The following is a 6,855-nucleotide window of genomic DNA, read 5'->3' on the forward strand; positions in this document are numbered from 1 at the left end:
GTCTATAGGATACACATTCCAGTGGGTCTTTTCCTTTTTTTGGAATCAATGAAATTAGTGCCTCATAAAAAGTTTTAGGAAGGTTCCCAGAGGATATAGAATCGGTAAACATTTGATGAAGATGTGGTATAAGCATTTCATGAAAATTCTTGTAAAATTCTACCGTATAACCATCAGGTCCCGGAGTTTTAACTAATTGCATAGAGGCTATAGTTCGACCCTTTCTTTATATAGGTCTTCAGTGGGTTTAACTGAATACGCTTTATCTATCTGTTTAATTTTATTAATAAGCCCTGACAATTCCGCTTTAGTTTTCTTTCTCAAGGCTGCTGAATATGAGATTATCTCTCCCCTAAGAAAAGATTTCAACGTGTCCCATATAACCAGATGTGACATTCCTTCAGTTGTGTTAAATTCAAAAAATATAAAAATTTGCTCCTTAATAAAATTTACAAAAGCTAGATCCTGTAACAATACAGGATTCAGTCTCCACTGTGACATTTTCAAAAATCAATCCGAAAGCTTAAGGGTTAACTTTAAAGGCATGTGATCTGAAAGCGCAGATGTCATACGCACATTCAACAACAGTTTAACAGACGTGTATCTAAAAAAAGGTAATCAATTCAAGAATACTTGTGATGAACGTGTGAGAAAAAAGAGAAATCTTTATCATTGGGGCGTTTATATCTCCAAATATCGACGAGGCCATATTCTAATAAAAAAGAGTTAATACAAGCTGCCGCTTTATTAGGAAGCGACGGATTGGTTGATGACCTGTCAATAGCCAAATTTAAACAACAATTAAAGTCACCACCCATGATCAACTTATGTTCATTGAGATTCGGTAACTCAGAAAAAAGTTTCTTAAAAAAATCAGAATTATCTACATTAGATGCGTATACACACTCCAGAGCTACCTTTTGCTCGCATAATACACCAGTAACAATTAAATATCTTCCAATCAAATCAGTAGTAGTATTAAAGTGTACAAAAGGGATTTGGGGGCTAAGAAATATAGAAACTCCTCTTATTTTACTATTCGATAGTGAGTGGAACAGAGGTTCTTTCCAAAAAACGGAAAAACCTGTCCTTATCATTTTCTCGTATATGATTTTCTTGAGCAAAAATAATATTTGCATTAAGTGTTTTTAATTTCTTAAAAATCTTTTTACGCTTAATGGGGTGATTGACACTGTTCCAAGTCCAAGATATTATATTGATTTTATTAACATCCATGTTTAAAATTGAATTTAATATTATATAAAAGAAATGTTACTCAAGTACAGATTAAACCAAAAGGTGCGGGTACAACCAGGAGTGATGCTTTTTCAAAAGAGAAATCCATCAAAAGATCTGCCCAATCAAAAAAAAAAACACTACTCTAATAGACCTCTTCCACCTCCCAAAAGATAAGAATTAAGGAACCAATAGGCTGGTGCCATGCTAACTAATAACCCTTGACCCCATTCTCCATCTTGCAGCTCTGTATATTAAAATAAAACAAAGATACCCCGGAAAATAGCCATAATAAAAAGCACAAACAGAATTCAACTACTATAATGTTGTGTCTAACAGTAATAAAAACATAATCAACAATGGTCATCTTAGAATCAGCTAAAGTAGCTTAAGCACATATTCAAAAAAAGAGAATAAATCCAAGCAAATAATATTACAAACAATATTCTCTCAAAAAAGAAAAGTAAATGAGTATATATATAACAGACCTAAAACTATAAGTATTGAAACAAATAAAAGAAATAAAAAGATTAATATACAACAGGTCCTACATGGATCATTAAAGTACAATACTATAAAGGTTCCCCACAAAACAGTTATATATGTACTAATTATTAATAAGGTAAAATAATTAAATCAGTCACGTCCCATACCAAGAATGAAAAGGTATAGAATGTACTTAACTCATAAGATCCATAAACAACTCATACAGCAAATACTTCAAAATTGCCTATTGAGTAATTGGAATAACTTGCTTTAAGATTTTTAATGTACTCCCATCCCTCCTGAGGACAGTAGATTCTCAGTGACTGAGATTTTTCAGGAAAAATTATCAGCTTTGCTGGAAAGTGAAGGGAGGCGTTTAAATCTAATTTACACATTTCGCTCATAACCTCGATATTTCCTACTTTCGGCAAAGATTTCAGGAGGATAGTCTTTGACTGGTTACGTACTCGTGACACATGACAGTGGTACCCTTGTCACGTGACTGGGGTTGAAGCTATACTGGACTTGAGGTAATGGTCTTGTGATGGTGGAGTGACGTCATTTTCCCGCCAGTAGAGATCATGTGACAGGTTGTTTTTTACAGGTTATAAAAGGAAGACCCCACCGTTTGAGGAGGGGCAGTTCGTGGCTGGATTTGCCAAGTTGATTTCATGCCACTGTGTGATTTAATGTGATGACGCAGTTTAGTTGAAAAATGAAGTTTTATCTAATGCCTAAAATTTAAAAGGTAATTGCCAGCAGTTTCTTCACAATACTGCTAGTTCAGAAATCATTGGAGAGTGAAGATCGGAGTTCGGGAGTTAAAGATCGAGGAGAATCGCTTTACGACGGTGAAACGGGTTCGACCTTTGATCGTTATTTGGAAGGATTTTGTTGACTATTCTCGTGTTAATCCCTGGGAATACCAGAAAGGATTGAGGATAATGTGGAAGGAAAGGTCAGTGCCTTTAAGCCGTTCCGTTTCATAAAATTCTTCGTGGGAAAAGTTCGACATCAGGGACTGAAGAAAAATGACATGAAAGAGAATTTAAATCATCTTAAAAAGTCTCTCCCTTAAATGAACCATGAGCATTTTGAACTTGTGGCAATCCTACTTAAAAGAACTGTTTTTGCAACATCGCTTTAAGAACAGCACAGCAGCTGATTTCCGGTTACGTTAGTGTTTGTTTACTTTTGGGGGGGTTTGTTTTCAGCGTATAATAAAAGTGTTGTTTGTTGTACAATACCTTGCCGAACTCGTATATTTATTGTTGCCTGAATACGTAAGAGACTATACGAATCTGTGCTAAATTAAAGATTAATTTCCGCTTCTTTCTGGCTTCTCCAAGAATAGTTTCTTTAGTTGTATAATAATGCAAAGAAAGTACAATTGGTTGAGGACATAATTTAGATGAACGCTGAGAAAATGCAATTCTGTGGGCTCTGTCAATTAAGGGGCTAGCTTCGAGGGTCTCATTAAAAAGTGAGTACAACATATCTGAGAAGAATTTTAACAGATCGCCAGCTTCAGTATTTTAGGGCAGTCCCAGAACACGCAGATTCCTCCGACGCCCTCTGCTATCTAAATCAACCATTCTTTTTTTCATTTTAGATAGTTCCAAGGTAATTTCGTTGATTTTCTTTTCCATCGAAGATATCTTCATTCCTTGATTTTTAATAGTTTGCTTGAATAGATCATGCTCATTCTCAATTTGGGTTGTAGTCTGCTGAAATGTTTTAAGTTGAGAATCCAAATTTTTCAGAGTCTTGAATTGTAGAAATAGCTTTTTCAAGCTTCCCCTTTGAACCGGCCAGCTTATCAATTTTAATATTAAGCGATCCAAATTCTGATTTCATTGTATTGAAGAAAATATTCCTGCTAATGTAACAGATTCCTCCATTTTCTGATATGTCTATCCATGGCCTCCTCTATTGTCAAAATGAATCCAAACTCAGGATGGAGGAACAACACCTTATATACCGGCTGGGTAGCCTGCAACCTGATGGCATGAACATTGACTTCTCTAACTTTCGTTAATGCCCCTCCTCCCCTTCTTACCCCATCCCTGACATATTTAGTTGTTTGCCTGTTCTCCATCTCCCTCTGGTGCTCCCCCCCCCCCCCCCCCGGCTCCTTTCTTTCTCCTGAGGCCTCCCGTCCCATGATCCTTTCCCTTCTCCAGCTCTGTATCACTTTCACCAATCACCTTTCCAGCTCTTAGCTTCATCCCATCCCCTCCGGTCTTCTCCTATCATTTTGCATTCCCCCCTCCCCCCCACTACTTTCAAATCTCTTACTATCTTTCCTTTCAGTTAGTCCTGACGAGGGGTCTCCGCCCGAAACGTCGACTGCGCTTCTCTCTTTAGATGCTGCCTGGCCTGCTGTGTTCTACCAGCATTTTGTGTGTGTTGTTGTTTGAATTTCCAGTATCTGCAGATTTCCTCATGTTTCCTCCGTTTTCTTGGTTTGTTCCGTTTGCTCTGTTTCAGGAAAAGTCTTGCAGCTTCTCAGTTCAATACCAGAATGACTTTTTCGGCCATTGTAATTAAGTCGAAAATCCTTCAGTAGAAGTAATAAATTATCAAAGCTAAAAGGGATCTGTCAGTGGGATATAAAATATATTAAAAGTGAGAGCCGCTAGGAATGCGACCTACTCCATATGCTACAAAATGGAGATCCTCTGCTTTTTAAAAGTTTCCCAATCCTCCAGTATCACCTATAATTTTTACTATACGCCATCTCATTTATTTTTATTCTGTCTTTGACTTCCCTGGTCAGCATAGGCTGTGTTATCCTCCCTTTAGAACACTTCTTCATCTCCGGGATGCATCAACCTGCACTGTTACAATGATCACCCTTTGTAATAATAACAGAGAGGCACAGAGAGAATTTGTGATTATCAACAAGTATCTTCATTGTCTAAACTAACGTGAAAACTAACCAACAAGTAACTGCATGCAAACAAACTTTGATTCCCTGACTCTCCTGAACAGTCAAAAAATAGAAAAGGTCTATGCTGGCCAGTTGTTCCTTATTGTCCCGACCCACTCTCTGTGTGTTCTGTATAGGGGCTCTCACCCTTGTTCTCTGATGGTTAATCTTCGGTTATCTCTATTGTGCCTTTGAAAGCCTCGGCTTTTATATTAAATCCTTATCCGATGTTGCACTTCAGTGCCATTTACTATGGATCATCTGACTAACCTGCAACATCTTGTTCTTGGCTCTGATCCAGGCCAGCATCCATTTCAAAGATTCAAAGAGCATTTATTATCAAATAACGTATAAACTTTACACCTTGAGATTTGATTGATTACAGACACACAAAGCAAGAAAACTGAAGAACACAACTAAAAACAAAAAGACTGTGCTGAGAAGGAGAAAATAAAATACACACATTATGCAAACAATTGGAGCAAACGACGGCATTCCAAACCAGATTGAATCCTTAGATCCATTCACTGGGGCAGCCAGATTAGGCCCAAGCCTCAATCTCAGTTCTTCATCTTAATGGGGTAAAAAACACTGCAAAATTCTCAGGCGTCAGCAGTTCACAGCCTTGGTGCTGCAGAGAGAGGAATGAACACCACAGGAGAGCGTGCAATATCAGCCCCACCCTCGCCTCTGGTCCTGACACTCGGACTTCCCTGTCTATCAGGACCAGTGTTTAAATTGTCCAAGCACCAGGTAGTGTCTCGCTCTAGGACCCACATCCCAGCACAGCAACAAACCTGGCTGCACTGCCCGAAGCTGTTCTTGATCTCACCAAATCGCCTTCGCACATGGATCGATCCAAACTCGCACTCAGGTTAGGTGGACGGGCATCAAAACTGTTCCACATCAACTCCTCTCCAGATCACTCACTCCAACTCCTACAGTGAACCAACTCCATCTGCAACTTTGCCTTGAAGAAGTTGCACCTCAGCTTTGAAATGCACCTGCACAACCCACCCTTTCAATCAGCATCACCTCTGCTTGCGGTGATAGTTTACCACAATTTACTTCAAGGAAAGGGTTACCAGGAATGTTTTTAGTCATATTCCACAAATGACAACTGGTAATTTATTGCTCTTTGTTCTAAATCTGTTGCTAAACCAATAACTTGCTTTTATCACTCAGGGCAGACACAGACTCCAACATTCACAAACTTGCTGGCTATACTTAACCAAAGAAAATCAAAAATAACTTCTTGTTTGGAAATTATCCCTAGTCTAGCAGATTACCTGGGGCATCATTGTGTCTACTTTAAAGTGTTAATCAAGCCAAGCAACTCCAGACCCAAGGCTCCCCTGTTAATCTGTGCATAGCTTTTCTCTGCAATGGTAAGAGAACATCATGCAAAGGTCATGGGCTGGTCGCTTCTATCACTCATAATATGTGACATGACTGCACCTAGACCGTAAGGTGAAGCAACACAAGCAAGCTTCTCTGGACAATGTGGATCATAATGTGTCAGTACAGTGTCTGACGTCACCATTTCCTTTACCTTTTTGAAAGCCATCTCACATTGCTTTGTTCATTGCCATTTCTTCCCGATCTGCAGTAATGAGTTCAAGGGGTGAAGCACAGTGGACATGCTTGGCAGGAGTCTGTTATGTTAGTTAAATATTCCCTAAAGGAACATAACTGTGACATGTCCTTTGGACTTGGGGTATCTACAACTGCTTGAATTTTCTCAGCACCCTTGTGTAATCTCTGTGCATCATTCACGTGACCATAATAAATTATGCTTGTTTTAAAGTACTCACACTTGTCCTGTTGTGCTCTGAGCCAATAGAATATTCAAGTATTAATAACACAGCAAAACTAACAGTGATTTTACCCTATCACCAGCCTGTCCTTCCTGACAGTCTCAATATACATCTATGCTTGCAAACCAGCATCTCTATTCTTAGCTGTACCACTCAGATTCTCATTCCCCTGCCAAATTAGTTTAAACCCACCCAACAGCTCTAGCAAGCCTGCCTGCAAAAACGTTGGTCACCCCCGGTTTAGGTGTAACCCAACCCTTTTCTGCAAGTCATAATTCCCCAGAAAAGATTCCAATGATCCAGAAATTTGAAACTCTGCCCCCTACACCAACTTCTCAGCCACTCACACAATCACCGCTTCACTTGACCCTGACTTATTTTCAT

Source organism: Hypanus sabinus, chromosome 29 (genome assembly GCF_030144855.1).
Source record: "Hypanus sabinus isolate sHypSab1 chromosome 29, sHypSab1.hap1, whole genome shotgun sequence".
NCBI lineage: Eukaryota > Metazoa > Chordata > Chondrichthyes > Myliobatiformes > Dasyatidae > Hypanus > Hypanus sabinus.